The sequence below is a fragment of the Scyliorhinus torazame genome, chromosome 5 (genome assembly GCF_047496885.1).
Source record: "Scyliorhinus torazame isolate Kashiwa2021f chromosome 5, sScyTor2.1, whole genome shotgun sequence".
In the NCBI taxonomy this organism is placed as follows: Eukaryota; Metazoa; Chordata; class Chondrichthyes; order Carcharhiniformes; family Scyliorhinidae; genus Scyliorhinus; species Scyliorhinus torazame.
In genome coordinates this window covers 3,443,758-3,465,312 of record NC_092711.1, presented here as the reverse complement: position 1 = coordinate 3,465,312, position 21,555 = coordinate 3,443,758, and positions in this window count along the sequence as shown.

The following is a 21,555-nucleotide window of genomic DNA, read 5'->3' as shown; positions in this document are numbered from 1 at the left end:
GACAGTGCGGCGCATCCTCAGTACTGACCCTCTGACAGTGCGGCACTCCCTCAGCACTGACCCTCTGACAGTGCGGCACTCCCTCAGTACTGACCCTCTGACAGTGCGGCACTCCCTCAGTACTGACACTCTGACAGTGTGGAGCTCCCTCAGTACTGACCCTCTGACAGTGCAACGCTCCCTCAGTACTGACCCTCTGACAGTGCGGCTCTCCCTCAGTACTGACAATGTGACAGTGCGGCACTCCCTCAGTACAGACCCACTGACAGGGCGGCGCTCCCTTAGTACTGACCCTGTGACAGTGCAGCACTCCCTCAGTCCTGACCCTCCGACAGTGCAGCGCTCCCTCAGTACTTACCCTCTGACAGTGCGGCACTCGCTCAGTACTGACCCTCTGACAGTGCGGCACTCCCTCAGTACTGACCCTCTGACAGCAGCACTCCCTCAGCGCTGACCCTCTGACAGTGCATCGCTCCCTCAGTATGACCCTCTAACAGTGCAGCGCTCCCTCAGTACTGACCCTCTGACAGTGCGGCACTCCCTCAGTACTGACACACTGACAGTGTGGAGCTCCCTCAGTACTGACCCTCTGACATTGCGGCACTCCCTCAGTCGTGACCCTCTGACAGTGCGGCACTCCCTCAGTACTGACCCTCTGATAGTGCAGCACTCCCTCAGTACTGACCCTCTGACAGTGCGGCGCTCCCTCAGTACTGACCCTCTGACAGTGCGGCACTCCCTCAGTACTGACCCTCTGTCAGTGCAGCACTCACTCAGTACTGACCCTCTGACAGTGCGGCACTCCATCAGTACTGACCCTCTGTCAGTGCGGCGCTTCCTCAGTACTGACCCTGTGACAGTGCAGCACTCCCTCAGCACTGACCCTCTGACAGTACAGCACTCCCTCAGTACTGACCCTCTGACAGTGCGGCACTCCCTCAGCACTGACCCTCTGACAGTGTAGCACTCCCTCAGTACTGACACTCTGACAGTGCGGCACTCCCTCAGTACTGACCCTCTGACAGTGCGGCACTCCCTCAGTACTGACCCTCTGACAGTGCGGCACTCCCTCAGTATTGACCATCTGACAGTGAGGCACTCCCTCAGTACTGACCCTCTGACAGTGCGGCACTCCCTCAGTATTGACCATCTGACAGTGCGGCGCTCCCTCAGTACTGACCCTGTGACAGTGCGGCACTCCCTCAGTACTAACCCTCTGACAGGGCGGCACTCCCTCAGTACTGACCCTCTGACAGTGCAGCACTCCCTCAGTACTGACCCTGTGACAGTGCGGCGCTCCCTCAGTACTGACCCTCTGACAGGGCGGCACTCCCTCAGTCCTGACCCTCTGACAGTGCAGCACTCCCTCAGTACTGACCCTCTGACAGTGCGGCGCTCCCTCAGTACAGACCCTCTGACAGTGCGGCACTCCCTCAGCACTGACCCTCTGACAGTGCGGCACTCCCTCAGTACTGACCCTCTGACAGTGCGGCACTCCCTCAGTCCTGACCCTGTGACAGTGCGCCACTCCCTCAGTACTGACCCTCTGACAGGGCGGCACTCCCTCAGTACTGACCCTCTGACAGTGCAGCACTCCCTCAGTACTGACACTGTGACAGTGCGGCACTCCCTCAGTACTGACACTCTGACAGGGCGGCGCTCCCTCAGTACTGATCCTGTGACAGTGCAGCACTCCCTCAGTACTGACCCTCTGACAGTGCGGCGCTCCCTCAGTACTGACCCTCTGACAGTGCGGCACTCCCTCAGTACTGACCCTCTGACTGTGCGGCACTACCTCAGTACTGACCCTCTGACAGTGCAGCGCTCCCTCAGTACTGACCCTCTGACAGTGCAGCGCTCCCTCTGTACTGACCCTCTGACAGTGCGGCACTCCCTCAGTACTGACCCTCTGACAGTGCAGAGCTCACTCAGTGCTGACCCTCTGACAGTGCGGCGCATCCTCAGTACTGACCCTCTGACAGTGCGGCACTCCCTCAGTACTGACCCTCTGACAGTGCGGCACTCCCTCAGTACTGACCCTCTGACAGTGCGGCACTCACTCAGTACTGACCCTCTAACAGTGCAGCACTCCCTCAGTACTGACACTCTGACAGTGTGGAGCTCCCTCAGTACTGACCCTCTGACAGTGCAACGCTCCCTCAGTACTGACCCTCTGACAGTGCGGCTCTCCCTCAGTACTGACACTGTGACAGTGCGGCACTCCCTCAGTACAGACCCACTGACAGGGCGGCGCTCCCTTAGTACTGACCCTGTGACAGTGCAGCACTCCCTCAGTCCTGACCCTCCGACAGTGCAGCGCTCCCTCAGTACTGACCCTCTGACAGTGCGGCACTCGCTCAGTACTGACCCTCTGACAGTGCGGCACTCCCTCAGTACTGACCCTCTGACAGCAGCACTCCCTCAGCGCTGACCCTCTGACAGTGCATCGCTCCCTCAGTATGACCCTCTAACAGTGCAGCGCTCCCTCAGTACTGACCCTCTGACAGTGCGGCACTCCCTCAGTACTGACACTCTGACAGTGTGGAGCTCCCTCAGTACTGACCCTCTGACATTGCGGCACTCCCTCAGTCGTGACCCTCTGACAGTGCGGCACTCCCTCAGTACTGACCCTCTGACAGTGCGGCCCTCCCTCAGTACTAACCCTCTGACAGTGCAGCACTCCCTCAGTACTGACCCTCTGACAGTGCGGCACTCCCTCAGTACTGACCCTCTGACAGTGCGGCACTCCCTTATTACTGACCCTCTGACTGTGCGGCACTCCCTCAGTACTGACCCTCTGACAGTGCGGCGCTCCCTCAGTACTGAACCTCTGACAGTGCGGCACTCCCTCAGTACTGACCTTCTGACAGTGCGGCACTCGCTCAGTACTGACCCACTGACAGTGCGGCACTCCCTCAGTACTGACCCTCTGACAGTGCGGCACACCCTCAGTACAGACCCTCTGACAGTGCGGCACTCACTCAGTCCTGACCCTCTGACAGTGCGGCACTCCCTCAGTACTGACCCTCTGACAGTGCGGCACTCCCTCAGTACTGACCCTCTGACAGTGCGGCACTCCCTCAGTACTGACCCTCTGACAGCGCGGCACTCACTCAGTACTGACCCTCTGACAGTGCGGCACTCCCTCAGTACTGACCCTCTGACAGTGCGGCACTCCCTCAGTACTGACCCTCTGACAGTGCGGCACTGCCTCAGTACTGACCCTCTGACAGTGCGGCACTCCCTCAGTACTGACCCTCAGACAGTGCGACACTCCCTCAGTACTGACCCTCTGACAGTCCAGCACCCCTCAGTACTGACCCTCTGACACTGCGGCGCTCCCTCAGTACTGACCCTCTGACAGTGCGGCACTCCCTCAGTACTGACCCTCTGACAGTGCAGCACTCCCTCAGTACTGACTCTCTGACAGTGCGGCACTCCCTCAGTACTGACCCTCTGACAGTGCGGCACTCCCTCAGTACTGACCCTATGACAGTGCGGCGCACCCTCAGTATGACCCTCTGACAGTGCAGCGCTCCCTCAGTACTGACCCTCTGACAGTGCGGCACTCCCTCAGTACTGACCCTCTGACAGAGCGGCACTCCCTCAGTACTGACCCTCTGACAGCGCGGCACTCCCTCAGTACTGACACTCTGACAGTGTGGAGCTCCCTCAGTACTGACCCTCTGACATTGCGGCACTCCCTCAGTCGTGACCCACTGACAGTGCGGCACTCAATCAGTACTGACCCTCTGACAGTTCGGCCCTCCCTCAGTACTAACCCTCTGACAGTGCAGCACTCCCTCAGTACTGACCCTCTGACAGTGCGGCACTCCCTCAGCACTGACCCTCTGACAGTGCGGCGCTCCCTCAGTACTGACCTTCTGACAGTGCGGCACTCCCTCAGTACTGACCCTCTGACAGTGCAGCACTCCCTCAGTACTGACCCTCTGACAGTGCGGCGCTCCCTCAGTACTGACCCTCTGACAGTGCGGCACTCCCTCAGTACTGACCTTCTGACAGTGCGGCACTCGCTCAGTACTGACCCTCTGACAGTGCGGCACTCCCTCAGTACTGACCCTCTGACAGTGCGGCACTCCCTCAGTACTGACCCTCTGACAGTGCGGCACTCACTCAGTCCTGACCCTCTGACAGTGCGGCACTCCCTCAGTACTGAGCCTCTGACAGTGCGGCGCTCCCTCAGTCCTGACCCTCTGACAGTGCGGCACTCCCTCAGTTCTGACCCTCTGACAGTGCAGCATTCCCTCAGTACTGACACTCTGACAGTGCGGCGCTCCATCAGTACTGACCCTCTGACAGGGCGGCACTCCCTCAGTACTGACCCTCTGACAGTGCAGCACTCCCTCAGTACTGATCCACTGACAGTGCAGCGCTCCCTCAGTACTGACCCTCTGACAGTGCGGCACTCCCTCAGTACTGACCCACTGACAGTGCGGCACTCCCTCAGTACTGACCCTCTGACAGTGCAGCGCGCCCTCAGTACTGACCCTCTGACACTGCTGCGCTCCTTCAGTACTGACTCTCTGACAGTGCGGCACTCCTTCAGCGCTGACCCTCTGACAGTGCGGCACTCCCTCAGTACTGACCCTCTGACAGTGCGGCACTCCCTCAGTACTGACCCTCTGACAGCGCAGCACTCCCTCAGTACTGACCCTCTGACAGTGCAGCACTCTCTCTGTACTGACCCTCAGACAGTGCGGCGCTCCCTCAGTACTGACCCTCTGTCAGTCCAGCACTCACTCAGTACTGACCCTCTGACAGTGCGACGCTCCCTCAGTATTGACCCTCTGACAGCGCGGCACTCCCTCAGTACTGACCCTCTGACAGTGCGGCACTCCCTCAGTACTGACCCTCCAACAGTGCGGCACTCCCTCAGTACTGACCCTCTGACAGTGCAGCACTCCCTCAGTGCTGACCCTCCAACAGTGCGGCACTCCTTCAGTACTGACCCTCTGACAGTGCGGCGCTCCCTCAGTACTGACCTTCTGACAGTGCACCGCTCCCTCAGTACTGACCCTCTGACAGTGCGGCACTGCCTCAGTACTGACCCTCTGACAGTGCGGCACTCCCTCAGTACTGACCCTCTGTCAGTGCAGCACTCACTCCGTACTGACCCTCTGAAAATGCGGCACTCCCTCAGTACTGACCCTCTGACAGTGCGGCACTCCCTCAGTACTGACCCTCTGACAGTGCGGCACTCCCTCAGTACTGACCTTCTGACAGTGCGGCACTCCCTCAGCACTGACCCTCTGACAGTGCGGCACTCCGTCAGTACTGACCCTCTGACAGTGCAGCCCTCCCTCAGTACTGAACCTCTAACAGTGCGGCACTCCCTCAGTACTGACCCTCTGACAGCGCGGCGCTCCCTCAGTACTGACCCTCTGACAGTGCGGCACTCCCTCAGTACTGACCCTCTGTCAGTGCAGCACTCACTCAGTACTGACCCTCTGACAGTGCGGCACTCCCTCAGTACTGACTCTCTGACAGTGCGGCACTCCCTCAGTACTGACCCTCTGACAGTGCGGCACTCCATCAGTACTGACCCGCTGACAGTGCGGCGCTCCCTCAGTACTGACCCTCTGACAGTGCGGCACTCCCTCAGTACTGACTCTCTGACAGTGCGGCACTCCCTCAGTACTGACCCTCTGATAGTGCAGCACTCCCTCAGTACTGACCCTCTGACAGTGCGGCGCTCCCTCAGTACTGACCCTCTGACAGTGCGGCACTCCCTCAGCACTGACCCTCTGACAGTGCAGCACTCCCTCAGTACTGACCCTCTGACAGTGCGGCACTCCCTCAGCACTGACCCTCTGACAGTGTAGCACTCCCTCAGTACTGACACTCTGACAGTGCGGCACTCCCTCAGTACTGACCCTCTGACAGTGCGGCACTCCCTCAGCACTGACCCTCTGACAGTGTAGCACTCCCTCAGTACTGACACTCTGACAGTGCGGCACTCCCTCAGTACTGACCCTCTGACAGTGCGGCACTCCCTCAGTATTGACCATCTGACAGTGAGGCACTCCCTCAGTACTGACCCTCTGACAGTGCGGCACTCCCTCAGTATTGACCATCTGACAGTGCGGCGCTCCCTCAGTACTGACCCTGTGACAGTGCGGCACTCCCTCAGTACTAACCCTCTGACAGGGCGGCACTCCCTCAGTACTGACCCTCTGACAGTGCAGCACTCCCTCAGTACTGACCCTGTGACAGTGCGGCGCTACCTCAGTACTGACCCTCTGACAGGGCGGCACTCCCTCAGTCCTGACCCTCTGACAGTGCAGCACTCCCTCAGTACTGGCCCTCTGACAGTGCGGCGCTCCCTTAGTACAGACCCTCTGACGGGGCGGCACTCCCTCAGCACTGACCCTCTGACAGTGCGGCACTCCCTCAGTACTGACCCTCTGACAGTGCGGCACTCCCTCAGTTCTGACCCTGTGACAGTGCGCCACTCCCTCAGTACTGACCCTCTGACAGGGCGGCACTCCCTCAGTACTGACCCTCTGACAGTGCAGCACTCCCTCAGTACTGACACTGTGACAGTGCGGCACTCCCTCAGTACTGACACTCTGACAGGGCGGCGCTCCCTCAGTACTGATCCTGTGACAGTGCAGCACTCCCTCAGTACTGACCCTCTGACAGTGCGGCGCTCCCTCAGTACTGACCCTCTGACAGTGCGGCACTCCCTCAGTACTGACCCTCTGACTGTGCGGCACTACCTCAGTACTGACCCTCTGACAGTGCAGCGCTCCCTCAGTACTGACCCTCTGACAGTGCAGCGCTCCCTCTGTACTGACCCTCTGACAGTGCGGCACTCCCTCAGTACTGACCCTCTGACAGTGCAGAGCTCACTCAGTGCTGACCCTCTGACAGTGCGGCGCATCCTCAGTACTGACCCTCTGACAGTGCGGCACTCCCTCAGTACTGACCCTCTGACAGTGCGGCACTCCCTCAGTACTGACCCTCTGACAGTGCGGCACTCCCTCAGTACTGACCCTCTGACAGTGCGGCACTCGCTCAGTACTGACCCTCTGACAGTGCGGCACTCCCTCAGTACTGACCCTCTGACAGCAGCACTCCCTCAGCGCTGACCCTCTGACAGTGCATCGCTCCCTCAGTATGACCCTCTAACAGTGCAGCGCTCCCTCAGTACTGACCCTCTGACAGTGCGGCACTCCCTCAGTACTGACACACTGACAGTGTGGAGCTCCCTCAGTACTGACCCTCTGACATTGCGGCACTCCCTCAGTCGTGACCCTCTGACAGTGCGGCACTCCCTCAGTACTGACCCTCTGACAGTGCGGCCCTCCCTCAGTACTAACCCTCTGACAGTGCAGCACTCCCTCAGTACTGACCCTCTGACAGTGCGGCACTCCCTCAGTACTGACCCTCTGACAGTGCGGCACTCCCTTATTACTGACCCTCTGACTGTGCGGCACTCCCTCAGTACTGACCCTCTGACAGTGCGGCGCTCCCTCAGTACTGACCCTGTGACAGTGCGGCACTCCCTCAGTACTGACCTTCTGACAGTGCGGCACTCGCTCAGTACTGACCCACTGACAGTGCGGCACTCCCTCAGTACTGACCCTCTGACCGTGCGGCACACCCTCAGTACTGACCCTCTGACAGTGCGGCACTCACTCAGTCCTGACCCTCTGACAGTGCGGCACTCCCTCAGTACTGACCCTCTGACAGTGCGGTGCTCCCTCAGTAGTGACCCTCTGACAACGCGGGACTCCTTCAGTACTGACACTCTGACAGTGCGGCACTCCCTCAGTACTGACCCTCTGACAGTGCGGCGCTCGATCAGTACTGACCCTCTGACAGTGCGGTGCTCCCTCAGTAGTGACCCTCTGACAGCGCGGGACTCCCTCAGTACTGACCCTCTGACAGTGTGGCACTCGCTCAGTACTGACCCTCTGACAGTACGGCACTCACTCAGTACTGACCCTCTCACAGTGCGGCGCTCCCTCAGTACTGACCGTCTGACACTGCGGCGCTCCCTCAGTACTGACCTTCTGACAGTGCAGCACTCCATCAGTACTGACCCTCTGACGGTGCGGCACTCCCTCAGTACTGACCCTCTGACAGTGCGGCACTGCCTCAGTACTGACCCTCTGACAGTGCGGCACTCCCTCAGTACTGACCCTCTGACAGTGCGGTGCTCCCTCAGTACTCACCCTCTGACAGTGCGGTGCTCCCTCAGTACTGACCCTCAGACAGTGCGGCACTCCCTCAGTACAGACCCTCTGACAGTGCGGCACTCCCTCAGTACTGACCCTCTGACAGTGCAGCACTCCCTCAGTACTCACCCTCTGACAGTGCGGTGCTCCCTCAGCACTGAACCTCTGACAGTGCGGCACTCCCTCAGTACTGACCCTCTGACTGTGCGGCACTACCTCAGTACTGACCCTCTGACAGTGCAGCGCTCCCTCAGTACTGACCCTCTGACAGTGCAGCGCTCCCTCTGTACTGACCCTCTGACAGTGCGGCACTCCCTCAGTACTGACACTCTGACAGTGTGGAGCTCCCTCAGTACTGACCCTCTGACAGTGCAACGCTACCTCAGTACTGACCCTCTGACAGTGCGGCTCTCCCTCAGTACTGACACTGTGACAGTGCGGCACTCCCTCAGTACTGACCCTATGACAGGGCGGCGCTCCCTCAGTACTGACCCTGTGACAGTGCAGCACTCCCTCAGTCCTGACCCTCCGACAGTGCAGCGCTCCCTCAGTACTGACCCTCTGACAGTGCGGCACTCGCTCAGTACTGACCCTCTGACAGTGCAGCACTCCCTCAGTACTGACCCTCTGACTGCAGCACTCCCTCAGCGCTGACCCTCTGACAGTGCAGCGCTCCCTCAGTCTGACCCTCTAACAGTGTAGCGCTCCCTCAGTACTGACCCTCTGACAGTGCGGCACTCCCTCAGTACTGACACTCTGACAGTGTGGAGCTCCCTCAGCACTGACCCTCTGACATTGCGGCACTCCCTCAGTCGTGACCCTCTGACAGTGCGGCACTCCCTCAGTACTGACCCTCTGACAGTGCGGCCCTCCCTCAGTACTAACCTTCTGACAGTGCAGCACTCCCTCAGTACTGACCCTCTGACAGTGCAGCACTCCCTCAGTACTGACCCTCTGACAGTGCGGCACTCCCTTAGTACTGACCCTCTGACTGTGCGGCACTCCCTCAGTACTGACCCTCTGACAGTGCGGCGCTCCCTCAGTACTGACCCTCTGACAGTGCGGCACTCCCTCAGTACTGACCTTCTGACTGTGCGGCACTCGCTCAGTACTGACCCTCTGACAGTGCGGCACTCCCTCAGTACTGACCCTCTGACAGTGCGGCACTCCCTCAGTACTGACCCTCTGACAGTGCGGCACTCACTCTGTCCTGACCCTCTGACAGTGCGGCACTCCCTCAGTACTGACCCTCTGACAGTGCGGCGCTCGATCAGTACTGACCCTCTGACAGTGCGGTGCTCCCTCAGTAGTGACCCTCTGACAGCGCGGGACTCCCTCAGTACTGACCCTCTGACAGTGTGGCACTCGCTCAGTACTGACCCTCTGACAGTACGGCACTCACTCAGTACTGACCCTCTCACAGTGCGGCGCTCCCTCAGTACTGACCGTCTGACACTGCGGCGCTCCCTCAGTACTGACCTTCTGACAGTGCAGCACTCCCTCAGTACTGACCCTCTGACAGTGTGGCGCTCCCTCAGTACTGACCCTCTGACAGTGCGGCACTCCCTCAGCACTGACCCTCTGACAGTGCGGCACTCCGTCAGTACTGACCCTCTGACAGTGCAGCACTCCCTCAGTACTGAACCTCTAACAGTGCGGCACTCCCTCAGTACTGACCCTCTGACAGCGCGGCGCTCCCTCAGTACTGACCCTCTGACAGTGCGGCACTCCCTCAGTACTGACCCTCTGTCAGTGCAGCACTCACTCAGTACTGACCCTCTGACAGTGCGGCACTCCCTCAGTACTGACTCTCTGACAGTGCGGCACTCCCTCAGTACTGACCCTCTGACAGTGCGGCACTCCATCAGTACTGACCCTCTGACAGTGCGGCGCTCCCTCAGTACTGACCCTCTGACAGTGCGGCACTCCCTCAGTACTGACCCTCTGTCAGTGCAGCACTCACTCAGTACTGACCCTCTGACAGTGCTGCACACCCTCAGTACTGACCCTCTGACAGTGCAGCACTCCCTCAGTACTGACCCTCTGACAGTGCGGCACTCCCTCAGCACTGACCCTCTGACAGTGCAGCACTCCCTCAGTACTGACCCTCTGACAGTGCGGCACTCCCTCAGCACTGACCCTCTGACAGTGTAGCACTCCCTCAGTACTGACACTCTGACAGTGCGGCACTCCCTCAGTACTGACCCTCTGACAGTGCGGCACTCCCTCAGTACTGACCCTCTGACAGTGCGGCACTCCCTCAGTATTGACCATCTGACAGTGAGGCACTCCCTCAGTACTGACCCTCTGACAGTGCGGCACTCCCTCAGTATTGACCCTCTGACAGTGCAGCACTCCCTCAGTACTGACCCTGTGACAGTGCGGCGCTCCCTCAGTACTGACCCTCTGACAGGGCGGCACTCCCTCAGTCCTGACCCTCTGACAGTGCAGCACTCCCTCAGTACTGGCCCTCTGACAGTGCGGCGCTCCCTTAGTACAGACCCTCTGACAGGGCGGCACTCCCTCAGCACTGACCCTCTGACAGTGCGGCACTCCCTCAGTACTGACCCTCTGACAGTGCGGCACTCCCTCAGTCCTGACCCTGTGACAGTGCGCCACTCCCTCAGTACTGACCCTCTGACAGGGCGGCACTCCCTCAGTACTGACCCTCTGACAGTGAAGCACTCCCTCAGTACTGATCCTGTGGCAGTGCAGCACTCCCTCAGTACTGACCCTCTGACAGTGCGGCGCTCCCTCAGTACTGACCCTCTGACAGTGTGGCACTCCCTCAGTACTGACCCTCTGACTGTGCGGCACTACCTCAGTACTGACCCTCTGACAGTGCAGCGCTCCCTCAGTACTGACCCTCTGACAGTGCAGCGCTCCCTCTGTACTGACCCTCTGACAGTGCGGCACTCCCTCAGTACTGACCCTCTGACAGTGCGGCGCTCCCTCAGTACTGACCCTCTGACAGTGCAGAGCTCACTCAGTGCTGACCCTCTGACAGTGCGGCGCATCCTCAGTACTGACCCTCTGACAGTGCGGCACTCCCTCAGTACTGACCCTCTGACAGTGCGGCACTCCCTCAGTACTGACCCTCTGACAGTGCGGCACTCCCTCAGTACTGACACTCTGACAGTGTGGAGCTCCCTCAGTACTGACCCTCTGACAGTGCAACGCTCCCTCAGTACTGACCCTCTGACAGTGCGGCACTCACTCTGTCCTGACCCTCTGACAGTGCGGCACTCCCTCAGTACTGACCCTCTGACAGTGCGGCGCTCGATCAGTACTGACCCTCTGACAGTGCGGTGCTCCCTCAGTAGTGACCCTCTGACAGCGCGGGACTCCCTCAGTACTGACCCTCTGACAGTGTGGCACTCGCTCAGTACTGACCCTCTGACAGTACGGCACTCACTCAGTACTGACCCTCTCACAGTGCGGCGCTCCCTCAGTACTGACCGTCTGACACTGCGGCGCTCACTCAGTACTGACCTTCTGACAGTGCAGCACTCCCTCAGTACTGACCCTCTGACAGTGTGGCGCTCCCTAAGTACTGACCCTCTGACAGTGCGGCACTCCCTCAGCACTGACCCTCTGACAGTGCGGCACTCCGTCAGTACTGACCCTCTGACAGTGCAGCACTCCCTCAGTACTGAACCTCTAACAGTGCGGCACTCCCTCAGTACTGACCCTCTGACAGTGCGGCACTCCCTCAGTACTGACCCCCTGTCAGTGCAGCACTCACTCAGTACTGACCCTCTGACAGTGCGGCACTCCCTCAGTACTGACTCTCTGACAGTGCGGCACTCCCTCAGTACTGACCCTCTGACAGTGCGGCACTCCATCAGTACTGACCCTCTGACAGTGCGGCGCTCCCTCAGTACTGACCCTTGACAGTGCAGCACTCCCTCAGTACTGACCCTCTGACAGTGCGGCACTCCCTCAGTACTGACCCTCTGTCAGTGCAGCACTCACTCAGTACTGACCCTCTGACAGTGCTGCACACCCTCAGTACTGACCCTCTGACAGTGCAGCACTCCCTCAGTACTGACCCTCTGACAGTGCGGCACTCCCTCAGCACTGACCCTCTGACAGTGCAGCACTCCCTCAGTACTGACCCTCTGACAGTGCGGCACTCCCTCAGCACTGACCCTCTGACAGTGTAGCACTCCCTCAGTACTGACACTCTGACAGTGCGGCACTCCCTCAGTACTGACCCTCTGACAGTGCGGCACTCCCTCAGTACTGACCCTCTGACAGTGCGGCACTCCCTCAGTATTGACCATCTGACAGTGAGGCACTCCCTCAGTACTGACCCTCTGACAGTGCGGCACTCCCTCAGTATTGACCATCTGACAGTGCGGCGCTCCCTCAGTACTGACCCTGTGACAGTGCGGCACTCCCTCAGTACTAACCCTCTGACAGGGCGGCACTCCCTCAGTACTGACCCTCTGACAGTGCAGCACTCCCTCAGTACTGACCCTGTGACAGTGCGGCGCTCCCTCAGTACTGACCCTCTGACAGGGCGGCACTCCCTCAGTCCTGACCCTCTGACAGTGCAGTACTCCCTCAGTACTGGCCCTCTGACAGTGCGGCGCTCCCTTAGTACAGACCCTCTGACAGGGCGGCACTCCCTCAGCACTGACCCTCTGACAGTGCGGCACTCCCTCAGTACTGACCCTCTGACAGTGCGGCACTCCCTCAGTCCTGACCCTGTGACAGTGCGCCACTCCCTCAGTACTGACCCTCTGACAGGGCGGCACTCCCTCAGTACTGACCCTCTGACAGTGCAGCACTCCCTCAGTACTGACACTGTGACAGTGCGGCACTCCCTCAGTACTGACACTCTGACAGGGCGGCGCTCCCTCAGTACTGATCCTGTGACAGTGCAGCACTCCCTCAGTACTGACCCTCTGACAGTGCGGCGCTCCCTCAGTACTGACCCTCTGACAGTGTGGCACTCCCTCAGTACTGACCCTCTGACTGTGCGGCACTACCTCAGTACTGACCCTCTGACAGTGCAGCGCTCCCTCAGTACTGACCCTCTGACAGTGCAGCGCTCCCTCTGTACTGACCCTCTGACAGTGCGGCACTCCCTCAGTACTGACCCTCTGACAGTGCAGAGCTCACTCAGTGCTGACCCTCTGACAGTGCGGCGCATCCTCAGTACTGACCCTCTGACAGTGCGGCACTCCCTCAGTACTGACCCTCTGACAGTGCGGCACTCCCTCAGTACTGACCCTCTGACAGTGCGGCACTCCCTCAGTACTGACACTCTGACAGTGTGGAGCTCCCTCAGTACTGACCCTCTGACAGTGCAACGCTCCCTCAGTACTGACCCTCTGACAGTGCGGCTCTCCCTCAGTACTGACACTGTGACAGTGCGGCACTCCCTCAGTACAGACCCACTGACAGGGCGGCGCTCCCTTAGTACTGACCCTGTGACAGTGCAGCACTCCCTCAGTCCTGACCCTCCGACAGTGCAGCGCTCCCTCAGTACTGACCCTCTGACAGTGCGGCACTCGCTCAGTACTGACCCTCTGACAGTGCGGCACTCCCTCAGTACTGACCCTCTGACAGCAGCACTCCCTCAGCGCTGACCCTCTGACAGTGCATCGCTCCCTCAGTATGACCCTCTAACAGTGCAGCGCTCCCTCAGTACTGACCCTCTGACAGTGCGGCAGTCCCTCAGTACTGACACACTGACAGTGTGGAGCTCCCTCAGTACTGACCCTCTGACATTGCGGCACTCCCTCAGTCGTGACCCTCTGACAGTGCGGCACTCCCTCAGTACTGACCCTCTGACAGTGCGGCCCTCCCTCAGTACTAACCCTCTGACAGTGCAGCACTCCCTCAGTACTGACCCTCTGACAGTGCGGCACTCCCTCAGTACTGACCCTCTGACAGTGCGGCACTCCCTTATTACTGACCCTCTGACTGTGCGGCACTCCCTCAGTACTGACCCTCTGACAGTGCGGCGCTCCCTCAGTACTGACCCTGTGACAGTGCGGCACTCCCTCAGTACTGACCTTCTGACAGTGCGGCACTCGCTCAGTACTGACCCACTGACAGTGCGGCACTCCCTCAGTACTGACCCTCTGACAGTGCGGCACACCCTCAGTACTGACCCTCTGACAGTGCGGCACTCACTCAGTCCTGACCCTCTGACAGTGCGGCACTCCCTCAGTACTGACCCTCTGACAGTGCGGTGCTCCCTCAGTAGTGACCCTCTGACAGCGCGGGACTCCTTCAGTACTGACCCTCTGACAGTGCGGCACTCCCTCAGTACTGACCCTCTGACAGTGCGGCGCTCGATCAGTACTGACCCTCTGACAGTGCGGTGCTCCCTCAGTAGTGACCCTCTGACAGCGCGGGACTCCCTCAGTACTGACCCTCTGACAGTGTGGCACTCGCTCAGTACTGACCCTCTGACAGTACGGCACTCACTCAGTACTGACCCTCTCACAGTGCGGCGCTCCCTCAGTACTGACCGTCTGACACTGCGGCGCTCCCTCAGTACTGACCTTCTGACAGTGCAGCACTCCATCAGTACTGACCCTCTGACGGTGCGGCACTCCCTCAGTACTGACCCTCTGACAGTGCGGCACTGCCTCAGTACTGACCCTCTGACAGTGCGGCACTCCCTCAGTACTGACCCTCTGACAGTGCGGTGCTCCCTCAGTACTCACCCTCTGACAGTGCGGTGCTCCCTCAGTACTGACCCTCAGACAGTGCGGCACTCCCTCAGTACAGACCCTCTGACAGTGCGGCACTCCCTCAGTACTGACCCTCTGACAGTGCAGCACTCCCTCAGTACTCACCCTCTGACAGTGCGGCGCTCCCTCAGTACTGAACCTCTGACAGTGCGGCACTCCCTCAGTACTGACCCTCTGACTGTGCGGCACTACCTCAGTACTGACCCTCTGACAGTGCAGCGCTCCCTCAGTACTGACCCTCTGACAGTGCAGCGCTCCCTCTGTACTGACCCTCTGACAGTGCGGCACTCCCTCAGTACTGACACACTGACAGTGTGGAGCTCCCTCAGTACTGACCCACTGACAGTGCAACGCTCCCTCAGTACTGACCCTCTGACAGTGCGGCTCTCCCTCAGTACTGACACTGTGACAGTGCAGCACTCCCTCAGTCCTGACCCTCCGACAGTGCAGCGCTCCCTCAGTACTGACCCTCTGACAGTACGGCACTCGCTCAGTACTGACCCTCTGACAGTGCGGCACTCCCTCAGTACTGACCCTCTGACTGCAGCACTCCCTCAGCGCTGACCCTCTGACAGTGCAGCGCTCCCTCAGTCTGACCCTCTAACAGTGTAGCGCTCCCTCAGTACTGACCCTCTGACAGTGCGGCACTCCCTCAGTACTGAAACTCTGACAGTGTGGAGCTCCCTCAGCACTGACCCTCTGACATTGCGGCACTCCCTCAGTCGTGACCCTCTGACAGTGCGGCACTCCCTCAGTACTGACCCTCTGACAGTGCGGCCCTCCCTCAGTACTAACCTTCTGACAGTGCAGCACTCCCTCAGTACTGACCCTCTGACAGTGCAGCACTCCCTCAGTACTGACCCTCTGACAGTGCGGCACTCCCTTAGTACTGACCCTCTGACTGTGCGGCACTCCCTCAGGACTGACCCTCTGACAGTGCGGCGCTCCCTCAGTACTGACCCTCTGACAGTGCGGCACTCCCTCAGTACTGACCTTCTGACAGTGCGGCACTCGCTCAGTACTGACCCTCTGACAGTGCGGCACTCCCTCAGTACTGACCCTCTGACAGTGCGGCACTCCCTCAGTACTGACCCTCTGACAGTGCGGCACTCACTCTGTCCTGACCCTCTGACAGTGCGGCACTCCCTCAGTACTGACCCTCTGACAGTGCGGCGCTCGATCAGTACTGACCCTCTGACAGTGCGGTGCTCCCTCAGTAGTGACCCTCTGACAGCGCGGGACTCCCTCAGTACTGACCCTCTGACAGTGTGGCACTCGCTCAGTACTGACCCTCTGACAGTACGGCACTCACTCAGTACTGACCCTCTCACAGTGCGGCGCTCCCTCAGTACTGACCGTCTGACACTGCGGCGCTCCCTCAGTACTGACCTTCTGACAGTGCAGCACTCCCTCAGTACTGACCCTCTGACAGTGCGGCACTGCCTCAGTACTGACCCTCTGACAGTGCGGCACTCCCTCAGTACTGACCCTCTGACAGTGTGGCGCTCCCTCAGTACTGACCCTCTGACAGTGCGGCACTCCCTCAGTACAGACCCTCTGACAGTGCGGCACTCCCTCAGTACTGACCCTCTGACAGTGCAGCACTCCCTCAGTACTCACCCTCTGACAGTGCGGCACTCATTCAGTACTGACCCTCTGACAGTGCGGCACTCCCTCAGTACTGACCCTCTGACAGTGCGGCGCTCCCTCAGTACTGACCCTCTGACAGTGCGGCACTCCCTCAGTACTGACCCTCTGACAGTGCGGCACTGCCTCAGTACTGACCCTCTGACAGTGCGGCACTCCCTCAGTACTGACCATCTGACAGTGCGGCACTGCCTCAGTACTGACCCTCTGACAGTGCGGCACTCCCTCAGTACTGACCCTCTGACAGTGCGGCACTCCCTCAGTACTGACCCTCTGACAGTGCGGCACTCCCTCAGTACTGACCCTCTGACAGTGCAGCACTCCCTCAGTACTGACCATCTGACAGTGCGGCACTCCCTCAGTACTGACCCTGTGACAGTGCGGCACCCCCTCAGTACTGACCCTCTGACAGTGCGGCACTCCCTCAGTACTGACCCTCTGACAGTGCGGCACTCCCTCAGTACTGACCCTCTGACAGTGCAGCGCTCCCTCAGTGCTGACCCTCTGACAGTGTGACACTCCCTCAGTACTGACCCTCTGACAGTGCGGCACTCCCTCAGTACTGACCCTCTGACAGTGCGGCACTCCCTCAGTACTGACCCTCTGACAGTGCGGCGCTCCCTCAGCACTGACCCTCTGACAGTGCGGCACTCCCTCCGTACTGACCCTCTGACAGTGCGGCACTCCCTCAGCACTGACCATCTGACAGTGCGGCACTCCCTCAGTACTGACCCTCTGACAGTGCGGCACTCCCTCAGTACTTACCCTCTGACAGTGTGGCACTCGCTCAGTACTGACCCTCTGACAGTGCGGTGCTCCCTCAGTAGTGACCCTCTGACAGCGCGGGACTCCCTCAGTACTGACCCTCTGACAGTGCGGCACTCCCTCAGTACTGACCCTCTGACAGTGCATTGCTCCCTCAGTATGACCCTCTAACAGTGCAGCGCTCCCTCAGTACTGACCCTCTGACAGTGCGGCACTCCCTCAGTACTGACACTCTGACAGTGTGGAGCTCCCTCAGTACTGACCCTCTGACATTGCGGCACTCCCTCAGTCGTGACCCTCTGACAGTGCGGCACTCCCTCAGTACTGACCCTCTGACAGTGCGGCCCTCCCTCAGTACTAACCCTCTGACAGTGCAGCACTCCCTCAGTACTGACCCTCTGACAGTGCGGCACTCCCTCAGTACTGACCCTCTGACAGTGCGGCACTCCCTTATTACTGACCCTCTGACTGTGCGGCACTCCCTCAGTACTGACCCTCTGACAGTGCGGCGCTCCCTCAGTACTGAACCTCTGACAGTGCGGCACTCCCTCAGTACTGACCTTCTGACAGTGCGGCACTCGCTCAGTACTGACCCACTGACAGTGCGGCACTCCCTCAGTACTGACCCTCTGACAGTGCGGCACACCCTCAGTACTGACCCTCTGACAGTGCGGCACTCACTCAGTCCTGACCCTCTGACAGTGCGGCACTCCCTCAGTACTGACCCTCTGACAGTGCGGTGCTCCCTCAGTAGTTACCCTCTGACAACGCGGGACTCCTTCAGTACTGACCCTCTGACAGTGCGGCACTCCCTCAGTACTGACCCTCTGACAGTGCGGCGCTCGATCAGTACTGACCCTCTGACAGTGCGGTGCTCCCTCAGTAGTGACCCTCTGACAGCGCGGGACTCCCTCAGTACTGACCCTCTGACAGTGTGGCACTTGCTCAGTACTGACCCTCTGACAGTACGGCACTCACTCAGTACTGACCCTCTCACAGTGCGGCGCTCCCTCAGTACTGACCGTCTGACAGTGCGGCACTCCCTCAGTACTGACCCTCTGACAGTGCGGCACTCACTCTGTCCTGACCCTCTGACAGTGCGGCACTCCCTCAGTACTGACCCTCTGACAGTGCGGCGCTCGATCAGTACTGACCCTCTGACAGTGCGGTGCTCCCTCAGTAGTGACCCTCTGACAGCGCGGGACTCCCTCAGTACTGACCCTCTGACAGTGTGGCACTCGCTCAGTACTGACCCTCTGACAGTACGGCACTCACTCAGTACTGACCCTCTCACAGTGCGGCGCTCCCTCAGTACTGACCGTCTGACACTGCGGCGCTCCCTCAGTACTGACCTTCTGACAGTGCAGCACTCCCTCAGTACTGACCCTCTGACAGTGCGGCACTGCCTCAGTACTGACCCTCTGACAGTGCGGCACTCCCTCAGTACTGACCCTCTGACAGTGTGGCGCTCCCTCAGTACTGACCCTCTGACAGTGCGGCACTCCCTCAGTACAGACCCTCTGACAGTGCGGCACTCCCTCAGTACTGACCCTCTGACAGTGCAGCACTCCCTCAGTACTCACCCTCTGACAGTGCGGCACTCATTCAGTACTGACCCTCTGACAGTGCGGCACTCCCTCAGTACTGACCCTCTGACAGTGCGGCGCTCCCTCAGTACTGACCCTCTGACAGTGCGGCACTCCCTCAGTACTGACCCTCTGACAGTGCGGCACTGCCTCAGTACTGACCCTCTGACAGTGCGGCACTCCCTCAGTACTGACCATCTGACAGTGCGTCACTGCCTCAGTACTGACCCTCTGACAGTGCGGCACTCCCTCAGTACTGACCCTCTGACAGTGCGGCACTCCCTCAGTACTGACCCTCTGACAGTGCGGCACTCCCTCAGTACTGACCCTCTGACAGTGCAGCACTCCCTCAGTACTGACCATCTGACAGTGCGGCACTCCCTCAGTACTGACCCTGTGACAGTGCGGCACCCCCTCAGTACTGACCCTCAGACAGTGCGGCACTCCCTCAGTACTGACCCTCTGACAGTGCGGCACTCCCTCAGTACTGACCCTCTGACAGTGCAGCGCTCCCTCAGTGCTGACCCTCTGACAGTGTGACACTCCCTCAGTACTGACCCTCTGACAGTGCGGCACTCCCTCAGTACTGACCCTCTGACAGTGCAGCGCTCCCTCAGTGCTGACCCTCTGACAGTGTGACACTCCCTCAGTCCTGACCCTCTGACAGTGCGGCACTCCCTCAGTACTGACCCTCTGACAGTGCAGCACTCCCTCAGTACTGAACCTCTGACAGTGCGGCACTCCCTCAGTACTGACCCTCTGACAGTGCGGCACTCCCTCAGTACTGACCCTCTGACAGTGCGGCGCTCCCTCAGCACTGACCCTCTGACAGTGCGGCACTCCCTCCGTACTGACCCTCTGACAGTGCGGCACTCCCTCAGCACTGACCATCTGACAGTGCGGCACTCCCTCAGTACTGACCCTCTGACAGTGCGGCACTCCCTCAGTACTTACCCTCTGACAGTGTGGCACTCGCTCAGTACTGACCCTCTGACAGTGCGGTGCTCCCTCAGTAGTGACCCTCTGACAGCGCGGGACTCCCTCAGTACTGACCCTCTGACAGTGTGGCGCTCGATCAGTACTGACCCTCTGACAGTGCGGTGCTCCCTCAGTAGTGACCCTCTGACAGCGCGGGACTCCCTCAGTACTGACCCTCTGACAGTGCGGCACTCCCTCAGTACTGACACTCTGACAGTGTGGAGCTCCCTCAGTACTGACCCTCTGACAGTGCAACGCTCCCTCAGTACTGACCCTCTGACAGTGCGGCTCTCCCTCAGTACTGACACTGTGACAGTGCGGCACTCCCTCAGTACAGACCCACTGACAGGGCGGCGCTCCCTTAGTACTGACCCTGTGACAGTGCAGCACTCCCTCAGTCCTGACCCTCCGACAGTGCAGCGCTCCCTCAGTACTGACCCTCTGACAGTGCGGCACTCGCTCAGTACTGACCCTCTGACAGTGCGGCACTCCCTCAGTACTGACCCTCTGACAGCAGCACTCCCTCAGCGCTGACCCTCTGACAGTGCATTGCTCCCTCAGTATGACCCTCTAACAGTGCAGCGCTCCCTCAGTACTGACCCTCTGACAGTGCGGCACTCCCTCAGTACTGACACTCTGACAGTGTGGAGCTCCCTCAGTACTGACCCTCTGACATTGCGGCACTCCCTCAGTCGTGACCCTCTGACAGTGCGGCACTCCCTCAGTACTGACCCTCTGACAGTGCGGCCCTCCCTCAGTACTAACCCTCTGACTGTGCAGCACTCCCTCAGTACTGACCCTCTGACAGTGCGGCACTCCCTCAGTACTGACCCTCTGACAGTGCGGCACTCCCTTATTACTGACCCTCTGACTGTGCGGCACTCCCTCAGTACTGACCCTCTGACAGTGCGGCGCTCCCTCAGTACTGAACCTCTGACAGTGCGGCACTCCCTCAGTACTGACCTTCTGACAGTGCGGCACTCGCTCAGTCCTGACCCTCTGACAGTGCGGCACTCCCTCAGTACTGACCCTCTGACAGTGCGGTGCTCCCTCAGTAGTTACCCTCTGACAGCGCGGGACTCCTTCAGTACTGACCCTCTGACAGTGCGGCACTCCCTCAGTACTGACCCTCTGACAGTGCGGCGCTCGATCAGTACTGACCCTCTGACAGTGCGGTGCTCCCTCAGTAGTGACCCTCTGACAGCGCGGGACTCCCTCAGTACTGACCCTCTGACAGTGTGGCACTTGCTCAGTACTGACCCTCTGACAGTACGGCACTCACTCAGTACTGACCCTCTCACAGTGCGGCGCTCCCTCAGTACTGACCGTCTGACACTGCGGCGCTCCCTCAGTACTGACCTTCTGACAGTGCAGCACTCCCTCAGTACTGACCCTCTGACAGTGCGGCACTCCCTCAGTACTGACCCTCTGACAGTGCGGCACTGCCTCAGTACTGACCCTCTGACAGTGCGGCACTCCCTCAGTACTGACCCTCTGACAGTGCGGTGCTCCCTCAGTACTCACCCTCTGACAGTGCGGTGCTCCCTCAGTACTGACCCTCAGACAGTGCGGCACTCCCTCAGTACAGACCCTCTGACAGTGCGGCACTCCCTCAGTACTGACCCTCTGACAGTGCAGCACTCCCTCAGTACTCACCCT